The sequence below is a fragment of the Esox lucius genome, chromosome 25 (assembly GCF_011004845.1).
Source record: "Esox lucius isolate fEsoLuc1 chromosome 25, fEsoLuc1.pri, whole genome shotgun sequence".
Classification (NCBI taxonomy): domain Eukaryota; kingdom Metazoa; phylum Chordata; class Actinopteri; order Esociformes; family Esocidae; genus Esox; species Esox lucius.
Window position 1 is genome coordinate 8,323,714 of NC_047593.1, and position 23,335 is coordinate 8,347,048.

General features: G+C 40.3%; 1 long non-coding RNA gene across 1 annotated transcript; it reads left to right on the forward strand.

The window, feature by feature from the left end:
* Positions 1 to 22,727, forward strand: LOC105022858. Its single transcript, XR_828932.3, has 3 exons — positions 1 to 71; positions 642 to 746; positions 22,690 to 22,727. It is a non-coding gene; the product is annotated as an uncharacterized LOC105022858 (long non-coding RNA).
* The last annotated feature ends 608 nt before the right edge of the window (positions 22,728 to 23,335 follow it).

A 23,335-nucleotide genomic window follows, 5' to 3' on the forward strand; every position in this document is an offset into this window, starting at 1 on the left:
ACAGACGAGTGAAGGCAAGAGTTGCACCTGTGGTTTCTTAATCTTCTCCCGTTAATATTCCCTTGTTTAAGGTAATTACCATTCACAAAGCACTGTAAATTGAAACACATGTTGATAGTACATTTATGTTTTCATGTTACTGTGATTCTAGACAAATGAAAGACGTTTCTTTGCACTTGTTAAAGAGATTTTCGTGCTAATTGAGTTGACGTGTATGCTAGCGGCCAGAGACCTCATGGTCCCGCTATGTTCTAGTGGTTACACTACGGTTGCTGTTCAAGGTAGTTAGTGTTACACCCATGTACTTGCGCTGTAAGTGAATATTTATCACCGTAAAAGCCTATAGTTCATGTGGTGGTAGCAACAGCGAATACGTTAACAAACTAAGAATACATTTCATTATATAAATGGCATGTGAAACCTTGTTACAAATATGTAGTACATCGTAATAATTTGAAGAGATAACTTAGAGCATGTTAAAAAGATATCAGTGTTGACTGTGGTCCTGAATTTAAGTGAGTGTATACGTAAATTGATATGAGTTTTGTATTGTTGAAAATATCATTCAATACAGACGGGTGAAGGCAAGAGCTGCACATGTGGTTTCTTAATCTTCTCCCGTTACTATTCCCTTGTTTAAGGGCGCAACAAACGTAGATAATGCATCTGCATCCAGTGGTGTTGAAGACCTTGAGGGACGCAGCCAGGAACACATCGAGAGTAACCTCCGGTAAAGTGACCTCACGGTGGGATGGCTAATCCTGTTTCAAGCCCGCTCACATACAGCTGTAGACTGTACAACAGGATATTCTGAGAAGCTAAAAGGATGTGGTTATGACCATGTTACGTGTTACAACATTCTACTTAAAGAAAAAGACCTGTAAAGATTGAGTTAAAAAATATATTCTAACATGGTGTAAATGTCGCTGAAGTATGTCCAAGTGTAGAAATGTAAAGTTGTAATGTTTCCTTCTTAGAAAATATTTGTTGAGAGGCTGGTGCCTAGTCAGATCGGGCCAGTCCCCCTGGTTAACCCTTCAGAAGTGAACAAGTTTAACAGCCAACATTCCAGGGCCTAGTATGTCCACAAAATCACAAAATGGTTTTTCCTCTGTGACATAATGAAAATCATTAAGAAATCTGTATACGTTTGCAGGATGTTTTACCACTTGTCAGTCTATAGGAGGGTCATACCTGAAGAATGACTAAATGAAGAAATTCTGACAATCTTTGCACATCATGGTCCCTTGTGGGCATTAGTTTCTTGATTGAGCACACTCTTCCGTAACTTAAATTCCATCCTCAAAAAATAAACCGTAATGTGGGGGTCACTTAACACGTTGAGGAGCACAATCTGGCCAATTTCATTGCATATGCCAGTGTGGGGAGAAATGGTGAGGTGTGTTCACTGAAATGGCTTGAAAGGTATGAATCCAACATTTATTGCGAATGCAGGTTGTCTGCTCATGAATGTTTTTGTTATAATTACTTTCTTGACCAATGTCAGTTGGGTAAAAGGTGTTGTAGTACCACTAAAAACCCACATGATGGCGATTTTAGATAACTACGTCTGACCGCACGCATTCAGTTGAGATGCATATGGCGTTTCTCATGGACGCCTTCTCTCGTTCCCTCATTACAGAAATACAGGTATCTGTAGTGTTTTATCTGGTAACTCGATACTTCTTTATAAGAGATTATAAAGATGTTTATTTTACATCCAACTAAAAAAAAGAAAATAGTAAGAAATGCTCAGCAGTTAATAAAATCTAGTAATTACATTTAAATGAAAAATGATTCTATAAGGCATCGGCAACCCTTCCTAGTGTCAAGACAGTTACCAAAATACATACAATAAATGATACACAGAAATATCATTACATTTTCATTTTATAATTTAGCAGGCTCTGCTGTCCAAGTTGAGTGGGGTAAGTTAACTTAACGCGTGTTTGTCAAAAACAACCATACCAGTCATCATATCCCTACATAATACGATAACACACTCAGAGAAATGCGGAATGTTCTTTTGTCAGCTTGAAATAGGCTGTGGCCACAGATTTTCTTTACTCTATTCAACATCTTCTTTCTGTGACCATAGAACTATGAATAGACCTCAGCATGCAGGTCTTCCTGGTGCTTATGTGTGTCCGAGCGGTGGGCCAAATGTTTGAACAGAACAGTTTCGTCATCTTTAGCTCATGAGCGCCTCACACACAGTTCAACACTGACACACGTTATCGACATTCAAAAGCTTCCTTTTCCATATCCATGTGCAGTTCGTGCAGCTCTGTAACAGACCGACCGCATTTCGCCACCGTCTTTGCCACCACTGACCTGAACTGGGAAGTTGTCCGGGTGCGATAAAATGCTGAAGGAGTTGATATCTAATCATGTCAGCAATGGAACGAACTTTGATCAAACTTTGGACAGAAATGCAATGTTTCTGTAACTTTTACATTTTAGTCATTTAGTAGACACATCCAGAAGCACATAATGTAGTCAAGTCCATATTTTCTTACTAGCCCCCTGTGGAAATCTAACCCACAACCCCTTGCTAGCATCATAAAATTGAACCATACTGGGCAACATAACAAGTGCATATGTAAAACCTGTAATGTACTGCAATTTACATTCCAAGAGTGATTTTGGAATGACATTTTCTTTTATTACTGGATATACTGGTAATTATAGGCACTCCACTGAGAAGCTATAATACTGTTTACTTATATTCCTGTGTTTTTTACAGTCAACTTTGTTTTTTGAATCAATGGCTGTGTGGTGAAAGAGGTGTAGCCAGTGTCTGGGTGAGTTATGCGTTTTCTCCACTAGATGGCATTCACCACCAAGCCTGCAGAAATCCCACATTGACTTGTGGTGAAACTTTATAGCTGTGCTCCGCTAGCGTTGATACAACACCCCATTGAGGTTCCATTCTTCAGATGCAGGGATTATATCTACATTTTCCTGACAGTCTTCCCACGCTGAGACAAAACAGTCAGTTTGAATCTCACATTTACAATTTAGATAAGAACACCTTTGATATGCTAAGCTTTCTTCTGGCATTTCCAAAGCACCACTAGACCACTGTGATCTATATTTAAAAACAATGTCGAATTTGTTATCAGAGAATAATGAAGGTTAGGAATGTACAAGGCAAAAGATGAAATACTATGTATACAACTGCTTAAATGTCATTTACGTTTGTTTCTAGCCTTGCTCGCTGCTTCTCCTAAACGTTGATATTTACCTGGAACCATAATGTGGAATAAAGTGGATGTGGGTGTGCGCACAGTAGGCCTACGCCTGCATGTATATGTATATAAATCAGTGCATTTCTTACCCTTGTTTTATTAGTTGGCTAACTTGAAAACGATTTCAGAAAACTTAAGTGGAAGTAGGGGTAACTGCTTTGCTCAGGGAGAGAACATCAGATTTAATCCGTCAGCATTTTGATTATTTTTCAGATGCTCTGAGCGAAAGGCCAGTTAGAGCACAGTTATTGCCCCAGTAATGTGGGTGATCTCATCCACACTCGGACAGGTTTTTGGACTTAAAGTCATGAATTCCGTAGGCATTCTGAGTGCTGAAAGCCATGCAATTGTGTCATGCACTTTTCCCGTTAGAACTCAGGAGAAAATACAACTTGACAAATGGCATCATGCTTACTCTAAGCGCTTGCAAGGGTGATCGTTACGTAACTGTAAAATTGTGACAGAATTCCCTCAGGATACATGTAATATTTCAAAATGCTGCTAGTGTGTTAATATCCCTAGAAGCGTGTGCGCACAAAGCTAAACTCATGCACGCGATGCATTCACGCCTACGAGCCGAGCTTGGGCATTTTGCGAGGATCTGTGCATCGTTTCTGTCACAGATTGATCAAGAACAAAAGCAATCCCAGCCAACGAAGTGGAATTCTCTTTTGAAAGGCACATTGTCAGCTGTTCTTGTTGAATCTCGGCCAGGATTAGAGGGCTGGTTTGGATGTGTTTGTTTCAATTAGATAAGATCAGGTGTAAGATCAGGAGTTTGGTTATTGACTCTTCTCTGCCTTCGAAGGGCATAACCAGCATGATGGAGATGTTTGGCCTACAGGGGGCAACCTGGATGTCCAGACTAGCTGGAAGAGAGGCTGTGCTGCGCTTCATTTAATTTAATTTATTTTACCCTTAACACTGTTTTCCAGAGTACCTTACACTTGTTTTGTGTTTTGACAGGCTGGTCAATCTGTACTAAAGTGTTACTCAAAGCTTTTTGAAAAGAAGAAATGCATTTACATTTACGAAAGGGCTTTAGCACAGAGGGTCTTAAACCTATGATTCAATAAATCATATCACGTCTTTGGCACTCCCATTTCCTAGTGTCTTTTAGGGTGACACTTTTTCTACATAAAAATGCCAAAGATAAATGACTTTTAGTCATTATTACTTTTAAATCTATGTTACCATGTTGCAGTGGGTATGCTGCTAGGATTGCGTGAAACCTCATATGGTGTGACACTCATATTGTGTGAGAGGTTTTGATTGTCACTTAATATTCATGCAGTATTTTCCTACACACAGAATAATTATTAATTTGAGCAAACATTTCTTACTGTATTTTATAACTAATAGCTGAGCTTAATGTATGTTTTGTCATTTTTTAACACTTCCTGTCTATCATCACATGACGACAAGTGAACTAGGCTGAAGCCTAGTTTAATGGCCAGCCTTGAACACCTTGCTAATCACAGTGTAATTTTGTTTTAGCTGACCTCTCACAGTCAAAGTAGCCTATTATGTTGCATTAGTGCCCACTGAAGAAGACTGTACATACACCATTTGTCATATGATAAACTAACCTTGTTTATATGACTGATTTACTTAGGGGTAATTGAGTTATCAATACTTACCAGTAGTTAATATTCTACAGACTTAACTGTAAACCATTACTTGTGATATTATTATTATTCATTAGTGTTTCCTCACTAGAAATATGGTTCTTCACTAGTCCTGTGTCACAAGTCAGTTTTTGTTTGAATGTTAAATGCATATTATACACATTTCTGCACTGACAAATTGTACTGTGGTATTGTCCATCCGGTGGTGTGGCACTATATAATTGGTGTGACATTCAAAATTGTGGACAAAGAAAGGCTTTGTCAGTGCTAAATCATAAAAATCTCAATGGAATACATGTAAAATAGTTTCAGCATGATACACACGCATTTTGTTAGTTATATCTGGGCTAAAAAAATAAAATAAGGGAACATGTAATCATCACAGAAGTCTCAAGAACATGGAGGAGATACCAGTGTGTCTGTTCAGATACTACGGTGTCTGACCAAACTGACAGAAACAGACTCCATGTGGGTGGCATATAGGCCCGATGACTTCTAATGGGACCTGTGTTCACAGCCCAGCACTGTGCAGTTCGATTGGCATTCACCAGAGAACACCAGAATAGGCAGCCCACCATTGGAGTCCCGCCCTCGTGACATGTGAAAGTCTGGAGACGCCGTGGTGAACGTTATGCTGACTGCAACATCATCCAGCATGACCAGTTTGGCGGTGGGTCAGTGATGGTCTGGGGAGGCTTATACTTGCAGGGTTGCACAGACCTCCACGTGTTAACCAACAGTACCCCGACTGCTGTTAGGTACAGGGATGAAATCCTCAGACCCATCGACTTACGCTGGTGCAGTGGGCCCTGGGTTCCTCCTGGTGCAGGACAATGCCCGGCCTCATGTGGCCAGAGTGTGTAAGTAGTTACTGGATGACGAAGGCATTGATGCTATTGACTGGCCCTCAAGTTCCCCAACATAACGTACCAAATGAGAACCTCTGGGACGTTCTGCATCTGGGCATCAATGCTGGCAAGTAGTGCCACAGACTGTCCAGGAGCTCACTGATGCCCCCCGATCCAGGTCTGGAAGGAGATCACCCAGAACACCATCCACCATCTCATCAGGAGTAAGCTGAGACGTCAAGAGTGCATACAGGCATGTGGGGGCCATACACACTACTAAGGCACATTAAGAGTTGCCATAATGAAATTCACGCAAGTTGGAACAGCCTGTGATTTCAGCTGTTTACTTTGATTTTTGATGTGAGTTTGAATCCAGCTGGTGATTTTGGTTTCCATTAACCATTGTTATTTTTTTTTTAATGAATTACACAATTTTGATCTTTAAAACCAGTATATTTTGTTAATCGAGACCCGATGTGTGGTTAAAGTGTTACCTTAATTTTTTTGGACCAGTGTTGAAAGATTTAGAATATATATACAACATAAAATGAATTTTCACAAGGAAATGTTGGATCTCAAGATAGTAATGATAAAGAATTCTAAGAAAGTGCGTTTCTTAAGAGAAGTATACCCCATTATCATTTTACATAAAATAACTTTCATGTCACACCATATGACAATTTTTGGCACTCAAATTGGTCATTAAATTCAGATTCCAATGCAAAATCTTAAAGATCACAGATCTATAATGCACCATAAAACCTACATTACTGAATTTGATAAAGCATTGCACCTTTTGTCTCAAGAAATCTCGGTCAAAATGTTGACATTTGCTGATGATTGGTGGACACGACATAAAAAGGTATAATGAAATTTATTTGGCTCCCATCCTTTATTTTTTTTATTACATTTCCACCCACGGCACCTGTGAAGTGCTGTTAATCGATTTTTCTCTCTCTCCAGATATTTATTTTATATATATATATATATATATATATATATATATATATATTAGTGGATATAAAAAGTCTACACACCCCTGTTAAAATGCCAGGTTCTTGTGATGTAAAAGATGGAGACAAAGAAATAATGTCAGAACTTTTTCCACCTTTAACGTGACCCAAAACATGAACAATTCAATTGAAAAACAAACTGAAATCTTCGAGGGGGAAAAATGAAAAATAAAACCTTACAATAACCTGGTTGCATAAGTGTGCACACCCTCTTATAACTGGGTATGTGGCGGTGTTCAGAATTAACCAATCACATTCAAACTCCAGTTAAATAGAAGTCATTACACACCTGCCATCATTTAAAGTGACTCTGATTAATCACAAATAAAGTTCAGATGTTCTTGTAGGATTTTCAACATGCTAATTTGGGTGCATCAATTATTTCAAAGTATTTCCTTTTGTATGATTGTATAAATTAAATTCCCCTTATCAATAAATGTGGTTGGAATTGAGCTCAGATATTCGTGTCCACATAAGACATTATTTCCAGGGGGTGTACTTTTTCACATTACTGTATAAGACTTCGTAACTGCCCCTGGGGGCTTGGAAATACCCAACCATTTTCTCTTTGACATTGAGGAGGCAAGCTGAGGCAGCAAGCTTCAGAAAAAAAAACATCTAATTCATTAGTCGGTGGATTTCAAAACTCGTTTTCCCGGGGTGTTTTGTTTTAGAGAGGTTAATGGCGAATAGTGTTGGTCGGGAGGTCAGAACAATTTGTCCAGGCTACTGATGGATACATGGTGATCATTCACGCAGCCATGTGGCAGGCTGATTTAGAGTGTCATGGGTAATCACACAAACATGATAGAACTTGGGGAGAGGAAAATAAATGCAACCTTTCACCTTAGCTTGGCCCATGAGAGGTTTTAAACCAAGTGTTATTTGAGGAGTACTCTTGTTCCCAGACACTTTGCCTAAATGTGTGGAATTGCTAGTGGATCCATCAGTCTGACTTGGCCTCCATTAGCGTCACATAATAGTGATAAGCTAAAATGTGAATGATGGCTGTTACTTAAATTCACTCTCACAGAATGATTAGATCACTCCTACTAAGGCTAACTCTGAATGTTTGTTTTAGTCTGCTAATACGCGCTGTGTTATAGGCTGGGAACTATTACAGTGCTTATCAAAGTATTTTCTCACCTGCGAGACAGCCTGACATCTGTATAAATCCGTTTTTAAAGCATTACCAGAATAGTTTTTTTCTCTGTACAAAAATGATTGTGCATTATCAGGTTTAGGACCTGACAACAGAGCAAGCAGGAGGTAATGTGGTTCTCAGTGACAAGTCATTCAATGTAATAACTGTAATACCTTTTTAATTATTCAACAATCAAATCACTGCTGCCCACAAATCCCATTCGCTGGTTCTGGACGAACCATAGAGATCTTCGCTGTGATTATTGTAATTGGCGTTCTGTGTTGGTATTGGTTCAGATGACGCCGGAACCTAAAGCAACATTTTCCAACGGATATTCAGCTGAGGACTCTGCAACAGCGTCCAGGTCTGCAAAGTCATTACCAGCAGAGCTCTGATACCAACCATCAGCTACAATTCAAATACATTCTGAATCTGGACCGAAATACCAATGTAGTTAACTTCCTGTACAGATTCCACTGTAAACATGTATTAACTCAAGACCCTGTGGCCTGCATCTTGACAAGTGTTATTTTCTTATGTGAGAAAAGTATAGGTCTCTTTCCTCTTATTTCTCCTATGCAGACCCATTCAAACTGTCAGTGGAAGTCGGCTACTTCAGATTCATCGTTGTTAACGACTGGAGCGAATGGAGAGAATGCTGTGTTTGGGGTTGTAGTTCCTTACTGTAGCACTAGAGGAGGTGGAAAACCCTAGAGAGGCAGAAACCTCGGAAGAAACCAAGAGAGGAGCTGGGCTCCAGGGATTAGCTGGTCCTTTTCTTTGACGGGTGGAGATAAGAGTACATGACGTTTTAAGGCTAAATCCTTCAAAACATTCCAAAGTTCAAATGACTACCGGGTCAAAAAATACCTACTCTTCAGGAGTAAATATAAATGTCATTTGGCTTTTCATAACAGGGAGTTCAAACTAATCACTGTGTTTACATAGGGTGCAAAAGGTCAGATCCTGCAGAGGAAGTGTAAATGTCAGTAGGCTATTCGTAGGCGAGTATTAGGAGGTTTAGACAGATACAGCAATGGGACCAGGTGGGCAGTGGCCAGCGACAGCACGTCTTGACAGGAATAGACTAGATCAGCAACACAATCAGGTGGACTTAGGACAGAGATGATCTGGTGGATTGTGAAGTGGCAAGTGGCCCGGTCCTCACCGTGAAAAAATGACTACTTATTGGAATATTCCCATCAAGTTATTCCTTGTTTTCAGAATATTCTGTCTTGTTACAAGATAATGTCTTCTCACCTTATTGGCTGGTTTTGCTATTGATTCAAGGATTTCTCAGTTCTTTTTTACTTTTCAGGAAGCATTTTTTGCATTGCAAAGAATGCAGTGGCATTGTAAATACTGATGCTAAATCCTGTAATAAATTGATTGCAAAACTCATAGGGAGTATTACAAAAGGGGGAGTGAATGGTGACACCTGCATCATGGAAGCTCTATATATTCTTTTACACAGAAGCTATTTCTCTAACAGAGAGCAATTTTTACTTATTTATTACTTTCCAGTCCCACACTAATGTTTTCTATTACTGCTAGGTCACGTATTTCCTGCATCCTTGTAGTTTCTCTTCCGTTTTTCAGTCAAACATTACAGTTTTTTCCAATTGCTAACACACTAAAATTACATGAACAGCGTAATTATTTAAACTGACACACAGAGAGCAAAACCTCTTCTCAAGTCTCCAAAAGTCTAAACACATTTTCTGCTTTACACACATTTTGAAATTCATCCCAATGTCATAGTGTATCATTTGGGTGACACCTGTTTACTTCGTGAATGGCTGATGTCATACACTAAGTTTCCAGTACAATTTACTCTACTGCATTGTCCAAGCCCTATAATATTATTATAATATTAGTTTTTTTTCTTTTTCTAAAGGACTGAGATACATGGTGGAGAAAGGGGCCAAATGTTCACCGGGGTACAGGAAGCTGTCATTGTAAACTTGGTTTTGGAAAATAATTTAATCAGAATGAGAAATTCAAAGCCACATCATCCAAGACAACACCATATTCAACAACATTCAACGAGTCAGTCTGTCCACAATGGCTCACATTCTCGAGCAAAACCAAATCAGAATGAAACAACTTTATAAGGTGCCGTTTGAGAGAAACTCAAAGAAACAAGGAGGTCAGATGAGCGTATGTGGATGTAAGTACAATATTGACTGCAGTACACTACACACAACATTGTTTCCCAGTGTACTGGATAACACCATATTGACTGCAGTACACTACACACAACACTGTTTCGCAGTGTACTGGATAACACCATATTGACTGCAGTACACTACACACAACACTGTTTCGCAGTGTACTGGATAACACCATATGGACTGCAGTACACTACACACAACATATTCTCACATTTCTGGACAGGCTCCACCACATTCTCATACCACCAGAGTGTATGAATGATGCAGACCGTCAAAGAAACCGGTACGTTGTAGTACGGGACAATGTGAGCTTTCATCGTGCAGCCCCTGTCCAAAACTGGTTTGCTGACCACCCACCATTTCTCATGCAGTACCTCCCACTATACCATTTCTGAACCCCATAGAAGAGTTATTTTCAGCATGGCGGTGGAAGGTATACGACCAGCAGCCCTTTGTGCGCATGCCTCTTGTGCAGGCTTTGGAAGAGGCATGTGATGAGACTGATGCGGGTGCGATTCAGGGATGGATGAGGCACTCAAGGCACTTCTTCCCTTGATGTCTGGCAAGGGAAGATATTGCCTGTGATGTGGGTGAGGGGTTGTGTCCAGACCCAGCTGTGTGGCAAGGTGCTGCCTAATTATATTTCTTGCCTCTTTTTTTTTCAGTTTACTGTTTTTTGTGAGCATATTATTGTTCAGTCCAATGTAAATATATCTGCTGTGCATATGTTGCACTGTATTTGCAAATATTTCTGTTCATGTGAACAATCTGAAGATCTTTTTTTACAATTTGAATTATTTTAGTATTATGGCAAAGCATAATAAAGATGAGTGCTTTTCATTATGCCCAACAGTGTGTTGTTGGTTAGACAAAAATCTAGTATTATGAATGAAGTGCGTGCCATTTTGTGGAAAAGTTTGATTTTGAGAATGCTATATGTAGTTTTGGTTGCAGTGTTTCATTTTGCAGGATACATGAGGTATTTTGCAGTTTGGGTGTGTGATTTTGTGAATTGTGTTAAGTATTTTGATAAAACCAGGCTAGATTGCAAAATTGTGTTTTAGCAATTAGAAAAAACTGTAAATACGCCATCAAGTTTGAGATCATGTTGCCCTTTGCAGCTCAAGAGTTTGGATTGTAATCATGTGTCGACTGAGTGCCATTGTCAATGCAGACACGTCTTTATGGAAATGCACCTCAGATCATCAAATTATACTTTACTGCCCTCTCTGTAAGCCTCTCTGGGGTCCACGACACAGTGAGATCAATCGCCTCCCAAATCACTGTCAACCATCCTCCCTTGCTTGTGCATTTTGAACCTTCTCTCCGTGCCAAAATAAACAGGGCGATTAACGGAGCAAACTTTCCAAGGATATATTCGGGCGGATGCCCGGAGAGGATTTAGTGAGCCCTGTATTAATCTCTGAGCGAAAGACATACTGATAGGTGTATACAATGTGAGGAACTTTATTGATCGCATCAGGCAAAAATCAATCACTGATGAAGTAATTGATTACACACGATTTGGGATTTTAGTTTAACCCGAGTCTGCCCTCACGAAGAGTTCATTTCAAACAGGCAATGTTGTGTGTACTGTACCTTGCTGGAATGACAAAGATTAGAGACCTCAGCAGGAAGAAACCAAGAAATACACAAAGGACATGAGGGCTGGTTGGAGGTCATATCTAAACAGTGCCCCAGAAACCATGGGCAACACAACCTAGTGGCCAAAGGTCAATAATGCAAACAGAGTCCTCCAATATACATCATCTGCTTTCAGCCCAGTTGTATAATGTACACTACTATTCTGTCTGCTCCTTTCTTGCTTGGATACAAAAAACAGCCTGTATAAAACATATGCCAATAATCACTCAGGGGCTGTGGCATATTACCTGCCATTCAAATGAATTTCAGAATCATTGATTCATTTAGCATATAAATTGGGATGGAAACAGGAAAAAAGAAAAAGGTCTCTCGAAAGGTTGATGTGGCTGAAAATTTCCTGACTGCCAGCCTGTAGATAAGGTACACGTCAGCTAAATGAATCCAATAAAAGAAAAGATTGGATTTTTCCCCCCTTTTTTCTCCACCAAGCTGCCAGTGTGACAGCTACTCCGGTTTTGCCCCCGACGGGAGAGACCGGCTGAAGGGCAACACTTTCAGTTTCTGTTCGGTCATGCTCAGCTAACAAAGTCCACCAAGTTAGACAATGAATGTTTTCCATCATTTAAGTAATTAACTGTTCCTATTTTTGTTTGCTTTGATTAACATTTTCTCCGATGGGTCAGCATGGCGCGTGTGGGAATGAGAACCGAGCACTTATTAATACTGTTATTAAAAACTCTGATAATGTGGAATTCTACATGAAGGAATAGGCGTGGGGCATGGACTGTTTGAGTAGAGTATGTATGTTTTCACTATATGAAAGGAAACCGGTGCAGGGCTGGAGGAAAGTAGCCCGATCCAATAGGCACACAAATAAAGCTGGTTTCAATCCCAGTTAATTTAAGACTGTAATGCCATTTTGTTTAAACTGCTGTATTACTCCTTGTTACCCATGCAGGTACCCTGTATGTACGTTTGTGTTTTTCCCCCTCCTGCAGTTTCCCCAGGTGTCCCTTAAGTTCCTGATTGTGTTCGTTGTTGTTTCCCACCTGGCAAGTCAACCTTGGGCATACACAACCCGTAGGAAAACTTTTGTCTAAAAACAATGGTTAGAACTGAGCTTTTTACTAATCAATTTGTACTGACCTGGTGTATTCAGATGGGACATATGTTGTAGCAAGTACAATTGCTGCCAGTTTTGTCTTTGTTAATATTTCTTCTGTGCAAACCTGTGGCTCTTGGATAGCACTGTTGACCAGACAAGGACCTGAAATGCGGAAAGAAGAAACGTTGCTAATTCCACATCTGATAAGCCAGATACTAGCTTGATTGGGGACGACATAACTAAGCATATCAGAATGGCAAAGACTGAAAAGCTAACCATGGCTGACACATTGGTCAGAGAGCTAACATAAATGTTGTTCTCTCTACACATCCAAGCAACATGCAGATTATTATCCACACAGGGTCTTTTGACATTCTACAAAGGAAAGCTGCCTCTGAGATCCTGAAAAGGTATTTTTCTATGCTACTGGAGAAAATAAACAACTTTCAACAACATGTTTTCATCTCGGGCCCCATTCCAACCTTGGGGAATGGAATTTAATCTTTTAGCAGACTCCTTGGGCTGAATACGTGGCTGACATCTGCATGCCTCAACCACGGGATAAGGTTTTTTGACAATTTCAATATTTTTGGAACAGTAAAGACTGCTTTAGACCTGATGGGGTTCATCCAAACATCATGGGATGCCGGCTGTTGTGTGCCAACCTACGTCACGCTCTTGGAATGCCATTCCCAAACAAGATAAGCATGAAGGACAGTACTCATAGGCGGAGTATTCACCCCCCCCCCCCCCCTCTCCTGACCCTCTATCTAAAATCACCCAATGCTTTCAGAAGTTTTCCTTGTCTCAACCGGGGGCACAACAAATGAAACATGGCTAACAGAAGATTGTAGTGCTACTATTCGTAACGAGACAGCACCTGAAAAATGTGGCTGTATGAATACGTGTTGAAATGGTAGGAAAGGAGGAGAAGGGGCTGCCCTATTCAAAGATACATTCCAGTGCAAAGAAAATACACTAGGTCATTTCTTTTCAATACCTCTGTTTTACATTGAAGGGTTATTGTTATTGTATTTTTATATTTTTTATTTGTTAAGCACATTGAATTGCTTCGATGTATTAATTGTGCTATTTAAATAAACTTGCATGAAAACAAAAATCTGTTTACCCCCACCTTTATCAGCTGGCACTATGGTTTTTGTATACACCACCCTCTCCTGTCCCATGTGAGAGTTTTTCAAGGCAGGGCTTGTTCTGAGAAATCGATTAAGCCCTAAAACAGTAAAACAACTTCCATTCCTAAATAAATAAAATCAATTAACCTCCCCTCGCCTGTTTACAGAAGCACTACAACCAACACCAATTTAGGAATAGGGCGTGAAAACAATAGTAACTTTAAGACAGAAAACAAAAGTCTTTTTCAAAAGGTGGCATGGAATAAAGCAGGAGAGTGCAAATGACGGCATTGCCTCAGAAGTCTAACATCAACTGAACCAAACTGTTTGCAGCCTTTAAATACTGTCTGGGCCCACACAGGTGAATGGCGATAGATCCTTCCAAAGTGACAATGAATCTATATGCATTTACGAAAAATCCTGCAACACTGAACAAATAAAGAAATTGCCTAAAAAACATGAAAATGCTGTAATTGTAAAAGATAAAATGACATTTTTGTTAAGGTATTTGTGGATTCCATTTGAGAAATTACAGGTGCTGGTCATATAATTAGAATATCATCAAAAAGTTTATTTCAGTAATTCCATTCAAAAAGTGAAACTTCTATAATGTATACATTCATTCCACACAGACTGATATATACTCACCTAAAGGATTATTAGGAACACCTGTTCAATTTCTCATTAATGCAATTATCTAATCAACCAATCACATGGCAGTTGCTTCAATGCATTTAGGGGTGTGGTCCTGGTCAAGACAATCTCCTGAACTCCAAACTGAATGTCAGAATGGGAAAGAAAGGTGATTTAAGCAATTTTGAGCGTGGCATGGTTGTTGGTGCCAGACGGGCCGGTCTGAGTATTTCACAATCTGCTCAGTTACTGGGATTTTCACGCACAACCATTTCAAGGGTTTACAAAGAATGGTGTGAAAAGGGAAAAACATCCAGTATGCGGCAGTCCTGTGGGCAAAAATGCCTTGTTGATGCTAGAGGTCAGAGGAGAATGGGCCGACTGATTCAAGCTGATAGAAGAGCAACTTTGACTGAAATAACCACTCGTTACAACCGAGGTATGCAGCAAAGCATTTGTGAAGCCACCACATGCACAACCTTGAGGCGGATGGGCTACAACAGCAGAAGACCTCAACGGGTACCACTCATCTCCACTACAAGTAGGAAAAAGAGGCTACAATTTGCACAAGCTCACCAAAATTGGACAGTTGAAGACTGGAAGAATGTTTCCTGGTCTGATGAGTCTCGATTTCTGTTGAGACATTCAGATGGTAGAGTCAGAATGTGGCGTAAACAGAATGAGAACATGGATCCATCATGCCTTGTTACCACTGTGCAGGCTGGTGGTGGTGGTGTAATGGTGTGGGGGATGTTTTCTTGGCACACTTTAGGCCCCTTAGTGCCAATTGGGCATCGTTTCAATGCCACGGCCTACCTGAGCATTGTTTCTGACCATGTCCATCCCTTTATGACCACCATGTACCCATCCTCTGATGGCTACTTCCAGCAGGATAATGCACCATGTCACAAAACTCCAATCATTTCAAATTGGTTTCTTGAACATGACAATGGGTTCACTGTACTGAAATGGCCCCCACAGTCACCAGATCTCAACCCAATAGAGCATCTTTGGGATGTGGTGGAACGGGAGCTTCGTGCCCTGGATGTTGCATCCCACAAATCTCCATCAACTGCAAGATGCTATCCTATCAATATGGGCCAACATTTCTAAAGAATGCTTTCAGCACCTTGTTGAATCAATGCCACGTAGAATTATGGCAGTTCTGAAGGCGAAAGGGGGTCAAACACAGTATTAGTATGGTGTTCCTAATAATCCTTTAGGTGAGTGTATTTCAAGTGTTTATTTCTTTGAAATTTGATGATTATAACTGACAACTAATGAAAACCCCTAATTCAGTATCTCAGAAAATTAGAATATTGTGAAAAGGTTCAATATTGAAGACACCTGGTGCCACACTCTAATCAGCTAATTAACCCAAAACACCTGCAAAGGCCTTTAAATGGTCTCTCAGTCTAGTTCTGTAGGCCACACAATCATGGGGAAGACTGCTGACTTGTGTCCAAAAGACGACCATTGACACCTTGCACAAGGAGGGCAAGACACAAAAGGTCATTGCTATAGAGGCTGGCTGTTCACAGAGCTCTGTGTACCAGCACATTAACAGAGAGGCGAAGGGAAGGAAATATGTGGAAGAAAAAAGTGTACAAGCAATAGGGATAACCGCACCCTGTAGAGGATTGTGAAACAAAACCCATTCAAAAATGTGGGGGAGATTCACAAAGAGTGGACTGCAGCTGGAGTCAGTGCTTCAAGAACCACCATGCACAGACATATACAAGACATGGGTTTCAGCTGTCGCATTCCTTGTGTCAAGCCACTCTTGAACAAGACACAGCGTCAGAAACGTCTTGCCTGGGCTAAAGACAAAAAGGACTGGACTGCTGCTGAGTTATGTTCTCTGATGAAGGTCAATTTTGCATTTCCTTTTGAAATCAAGGTCCCAGAGTCTGGAGGAAGAGAGGAGAGGCACATAATCCACATTGCTTGAAGTCCAGGGTCAAGTTTCCACAGTCAGTGATGGTTTGGGGTGCCATGTCATCTGCTGGTGTTGGTCCACTGTGTTTTCTGAGGTCCAAGGTCAACGCAGCCATCTACCAGGAAGTTTTAGAGCACTTCATGCTTCCTGCTGTTGACCAACTTTATGGAGATGCAGATTTCATTTTCCAACAGGACTTGGCACCTGCACACAGTGCCAAAGTTACCAGTACCTGGTTTAAGGACCATGGTATCTTAATTGGCCAGCAAACTCGCCTGACCTTAACCCTATAGAAAATATATAGGGTATTGTGAAGAGGAAGATGCGATACGCCAGACCCAACAAAGCAGAAGAGCTGAAGGCCACTATCAGAGCAACCTGGGCTCTCATAACACCTGAGCAGTGCCACAGACTGATCGACTCCATGCCACGCCACATTGCTGCAGTAATTCAGGCAAAAGGAGCCCCAACTAAGTATTGAGTGCTGTACATGCTCATACTTTTCATGTTCATACTTTTCAGTTAGCCAACATTAAAAAAACAAAGTTTTTTTGCATTGGTAAGTAATATTCAAATTTTCTGAGATACTGAATTTGGGATTTTCATTAGTTGTCAGTTATAATCATACCCAATTAAAATAAAGAAACATTAGAAATATATCAGTCTGTGTGTAATGAATGAATATAATATACAAGTGTCACTTTTTGAATGGAATTACTGAAATAAATCAACTTTTTGATGATATCCAAATAATATGACCAGCACCTGTATATTAACGTTTAGTTCACATTTACTTTGCTCGCCGGACACTTACTGTGAGTTATTGTCAAACATTTTCATTAACATACAAATTCTCTGTGAATCAATTACAGGCACAGTCGAAAAAACCCATTTGCATGCACCGTGAGAGGTCTCGGGTCATCATGACATACTCGATTACGCTCCCTCTCTCAAGCTAATGAAGAGTGTGGGAAGTTCCTAAATAAGAGCTAAATTAATTCCCTTTACCTGATCATTTAGGTCTTAATTAGAAACGTCTCTCACACAGCCAAGTGCTTTTCCTTCGTAACTGTTTATACCCCTGGGAGACTACTTGTAGCAGTGGGACAATGGAGGAAAAGGTGTCCACCAATCAACGTGACTTTGTTTGCACTCACAAACACATATCACATGTCATTTAATGGAGACCTTTAGATCCAGAGGTGTGCTTTTGTTGTATGGTGTCTAGTTGTGAGCTGAGAGAAGTTTGAATGAAAATATGGGAAGTGGAAAAAGAGGAATTTCGTGACAATATTACCATGATGGCCGTTTCAAGTTGTCGCCTCTTGCATTCAGAGCAACTTCTGAAAACGCTGTGTATCATCTGGCTTTGTCGACTCTTGAAACACCATTCTTACTTCCTTCTCTTGCTAGTAAAGTGTATCACCGTTAATAATTCTGCCAGAGGAGAAAATAATAACACAAGGACGGGGGAAAGGGAGTGCTTCAAAGGACAAGCTGAAGGACGCAGAAAATGCCAAATCAGCACATTTTACTTTGATTGATTTTCCGTGTTCATAAAGGAGAGAGTAGGAAATTACCATGGCAAAAAAGATTGGATCTGACACCTGAGGTAAAACTATTACCAACTGTATGTTTTTATCGCAAATGAATTATTCAGTTCAGGTGTTTCAGCCACAAACATTGCTCACAGGTGCATAAAATGCAGCGTACAAACATTATCAGTACAAAACTTTAGGCTTTAAACATGGCACTATCATGGGATGCCGCGTTTGCCCCAAGCCCGTTGGTGAAATGTATGCCCTACTAGATCTGCCCCTGGTCAACTGTAAGTGCTAACATAATAAGTGAACAAAAACAAAAAGTGGACAAAAATCATGTGATGGGACAGCTTCGTGTTACTGAATCGAGCAGTGATACTATGTATGCGTTGTAGTTTTTTATCTTTTGTTGAGAAAATGTTTCAGTTTTGTGCTATGTTATGTAGATCATAAAAAGCTGCTCTGTGATCATTTTTGGATTTATTGGTTAAAAGGCAGATTAATGTCAAATTATTCAGAGGACTTACACTTTTGTTTAAACTGGCAGCAAACGTCTTTGTTTCTCGGATGCTTGAACAGCTGGTTGTCGTCTGTTATGCACTAAATATTGACAAATGCAGGAGTACGCTGTTTGGCATTTTGTAGTTCAGGCTGGTGCACGATGTGGGTGCTCTTGTCTTTCATGTCAATCTCTGACAACTAGAAAGGCAAGCTTTTTTTCTAAATTGTCCAGGTTGCCCACAGGCAAATACAGCAAAGTGTCTAATATTAGCATTGACACGGGAAACAGAATGCATCCCAAATGGTACCTTATTTCCTTTCCTTCCTTCCTGCACTACGTTTATGAATAATTTAATACACAATAAGCCAATTTGTGGCACTTCATAAGATAAGATAATGTATAAGGTGGTAGAACAGAGGCGGCTTAACTGTTTAACACTTCAATCCTTTGATATTCCAGATGAGTGTAAAAATGTGTACTCTGACTACTGCAAGTCACTCTGAGCTGAGAAATGACTTAAATGTATTGTCACATACATTTGAACTTTAATCCTGTCCTCAGGCCACGAAAACGTCAACTACTTTAACGACTTCCCCCAGGCTAACCACTGAGCACTTGATTGGCTCAAATAAACCTAGATCGATAATGTACACATGTTAAATGAATGGGGTGTCTGCAAGCTCAATCACGGTTGTTGTCAGGGCAGTGCATATGTGCCGGTGAGTACTTCCTAGTTGAGAGAGCAGTTTGGTAACAACCAGAACATCTCAGTGAGATGTATATCTGACTTCTCCAATTGACGTGGGTGGAGCTAAGGTAATCAGTTCACTTAAATGCTGGGTAATTTCAGGGCTTTCTTGCGTGTACTACATGCTTGAAGTCCCACTCAGCATTTCCATTATAATAATATCTGGGCTTTGACTCATCTATTCCAAGTGTAAATTTTTTCTAAGGTTTTAGTTATCTAGATAGCTTTGTGTTTTCAGGGGGTTTCTTGGAACATTAGAGCATCTTTTAGCTCTTTGGCTGGATTTGGTAGTACAGTCTGTTGTAGACTGGTTGGAATTTAAAAATTATCTGTAAATAGTGGAATGATTGATTTTTAATTGCCTGAAAATGCTTAAATAACCTTTTTCACCAAGGCATGAAAACATATTTATTTGGAGGCCCTCAGAGAGCTTTTTAGATTTTTGCATGATGTGCAAAAATGGTTCAGACCAAAAGCAGTTTTGGTTTTAATGTCCAGACCCTATAAGTTCACCAATGATGTTCTAATCCATTGCACCTGTTTTGGTGCACCCAATTCAAATGTTAGCCTTTTGGTTGGATAATAAAGTGCACATACTGTACTGTCTGTAGAAATTGCTTTTCTGTTTACCTTTGTTATTTAGGAAATGAACGTTAGCTTGATCTGTCAGTCATGTTGAAATGACAGACAAATATCAACATGCCCAAATATATTAAACCAGACTCAATTGTTCAGGCATGTCTACTGATTTACTCACTGTAGCTGTAATGAAAAGATTCAAAGAGGGTAACCCTAATAAAGAGTTGGTATTTGATGTTTATATACAAAATTGTGCTGTGTAGGCTGTAAGCTGGACTGGAGCTTAACTTTCACTCTTACTACAGCTAGCTGATAAAACTAATAACCCAGAGCATATTGCTTTTTAATACCATTTGACAAATAATGCCATATTTATGTTTTATCTATAATTTCTCCTGATGCTACCATGTTGCTGCTACGTCTGTGATCATTGTCACTGTTTGTGGACTTATTTTACTGTACCAGTGTTAGGCCTATCAATATTCTTGTGCCACCCCTGCTCAACAACTTTACTATAGTCTATATAGTCTTTTTATTATTTTCTCGCTTTTCTTTAGCTTTGCTCACCAGAGGTTATCTAGCTCTAGATTAGCTTGATCTTTCATCATGCCCCCTACAGTTACACATCTTAAAACTGCATAATAGAATAATGAAATAAAATCCAGCTGTAAATCAATTTTTTTCACCCCATCATTATTTTCCTAACTGAAAATATAAAAAAATCTATGAATAAATTCGAAAAATGTGTTATTATGCATGTCATTATTTTTGTTGGGGATATGATGAGCACGTTTGTGGGACGCTTTTATTGGCTGCCATGAATGCCACACCCCCTGCACCCATGGAAGCTCAGTCCCTCGCTTCAGATTAGTTTCATGTGAAATGCCTCAACATTGTAGTAATATGAAACCCAGAAATACACGTTCCCTTTTCCCTAATCCTATCCTTGTCCTCAATAACCTAACCTTTACATCTAAACATAACCTACCCTAAACTCCTACCCCCTAAACCTAAACAGTAACCACAAATCTTACACCAAACCAACCTAATACCTGTGCGGGACAGCTTAAAAACCTTGTGGGGACTGATTTGTCAGGATTCACTGGTTCCCACATGTACACACAGACCTGGGTCACAAACCCAGAAAACACACACGGTGGATGTAAAAGAAATAAAGAAGGAAAACTCAATACTAGCGAAGCTGACATCAGGTGAGCAGAGTCACCATGGGAAATATCTGGAATTTATTGAATTTAATATCAAATATATCTATCTTCCATTTGATAAATGGCCACCGGCTTTTCGCCGCTCTGCACACTACCAGTGGAAGATCACAGGATTAAAGGGATGGCGACCCGACCACAGCTGTGCCGCACTCAGAAATGTCTGGGAACATGCTGCAGACGTTTGGATCTCAATCATTCTCTGTTCTTTCATTTCCTCTTCTTCCTCTCTCTTTTGTCATTCACGCCCTGTCTCAGGATCCTTTTCTGTTTCAGCCATTCATTATTCTCTCTTCTTTCGTTTCTTTTACAGACTCTATTTTTTTTCATTCCCTCTCTTTTCTCATAATCACTTCTGTTCTTGGAAGTTTATCTTGATTCAGATAAATCCATAGGCATGCCATGGGATATGTTTGATAGGTCATACAAAGTTGGTTTCCGATTCACACGGTTCAGCCAGCCGACGATGAGTGCTGTCTCTGCTAACAAGGGAACATTGCCTTTAAATACTTTGCTTATAAATTCAAAGTTATACTTCCGCCTCTGTTGTTCTGTTTGTGTTTCTGGGTGCCTGTCTCCAATATCGCTTTCCTCTTTCTGCTAAAATAACATTGGAAAGATGGAGAATTTAGATTTAGAAATAATAATTAAAAAACATGGTAAATGCCAGTAGCGGTGCCAAGGAAGAGGGAAGGAAAAACGGGTGGACCTTGTGATGGGGACAATAAAATGCAGCTCTTTGCTAAAAATGTGCAATGCCACTGACGTCTTACATTTTGTTCTGAGCGTGCAATCTGCATATGGTGACTGTCCCCAGATCCGTTGCTAGAGGTGTTCATTTCTCTACCAGAATCAGATAGTATGACCAAACGGCCTCGCAATCTCAGACCACGTGTGACCACGCCAGTCCAGGTCCTCCATTCGGCTTCTTACTGAGTTTTTTAGTGGCGACATGTCGACAATGTGGACAGACCACTCCATGAAGGCGTAGTGGAATTACGGCACAGGCTGGTGTAAGGAAAACAAACAGAATGGCATTTAGTTGCGGCCAATTTCAAATGCACAGAGACGGTGTGACGAGATCCTGAGGTCTACTTGTATGCCATTCATCAACCGCAGTCACCTCCTGTTTCAGCATTATTATACGAGGCACAGATCTGTATGCAATTCCTGGAAGATGAAAATGTCCCTGTTCTCCTATGTCCGCGACAAACTCAAAAGTCCCCCACTGAGCATTTCTGGGGTGCTCTTAAGACGGTGTGTTCCCACCAATCTCCATCCACTTGGCAATAGCTGCTGAAGCGGAGTGGGGACAACATTCTGCAGGCAACAGTCAACACCCTGAACGAGTATATGCAGGAGATGGAGATGCGTGACGCTGCACGAGACAAGCCGTGGTCACGTAATATTCAGACTAGTTTTTCTGATCCACTCCCCCTACCTCTTCTTTTAAGGAACTATAGCTCAGAATAGTTTTTTTGGGGGAAATTGCTGCATTTATATAAATATATGTATTTGTTCACCACACAACATGAACATCTCTCTTTCAGTCTGTCAATAGGGTTCTGTGAGTTGGCTGCCTACGCACTCAACCTCTCCTTTTGTTCCTCCACTCTCCAGTACTCTCCCTGGACGGCGCTGACGTCATCCCGCCCGCCACACAACACCTTGCTTTTGGGGGTGAACAGTGCGAGAGGAAGAGGTTCCCACGCCTCTGCCTTTCAATCCCTAATCCCGCTCAGATAGATTTAGAGAGAGGTAGGGTGTGTGTGTGTGTGTGTGTGTGTGTGTGTGTGTGTGTGTGTGTGTGTGTGTGTGTGTGAGACTGGCTAAATGTGACAAGAAACCATCAGTTTTCTTTATCATAGGAGTGATATAATCCCGGTCATTGCGGGGATGAATGTGAGTGAGAGTTTGATCTTGACTAGAACAACCGCTTTAAAATCAATTAACTGAACTCATTGACTCTCCAATCTGTTGACAGAGTTAATGAGACGCACACTCTTCTAGCCTAAAACATGTCCAGATACTGGTGCCCTGAGATACTGAGATGTCATGACAGATTGTTCTAAAAACCTGTGTCCTGTTTGCTAGGATGTCTACACGCAGTGCAGTACATTTGGAAAGCCTTTTGTTACATTACAGCCCATATTCTTAAATGAATTCAACTGTTTAAATGTTTCCCTCATCAATCTACACCCTATACCCCATAATGACAAAGTAAAAATGTGTTTTATAGAAATGTTAGCACATTTCTAAATACAAA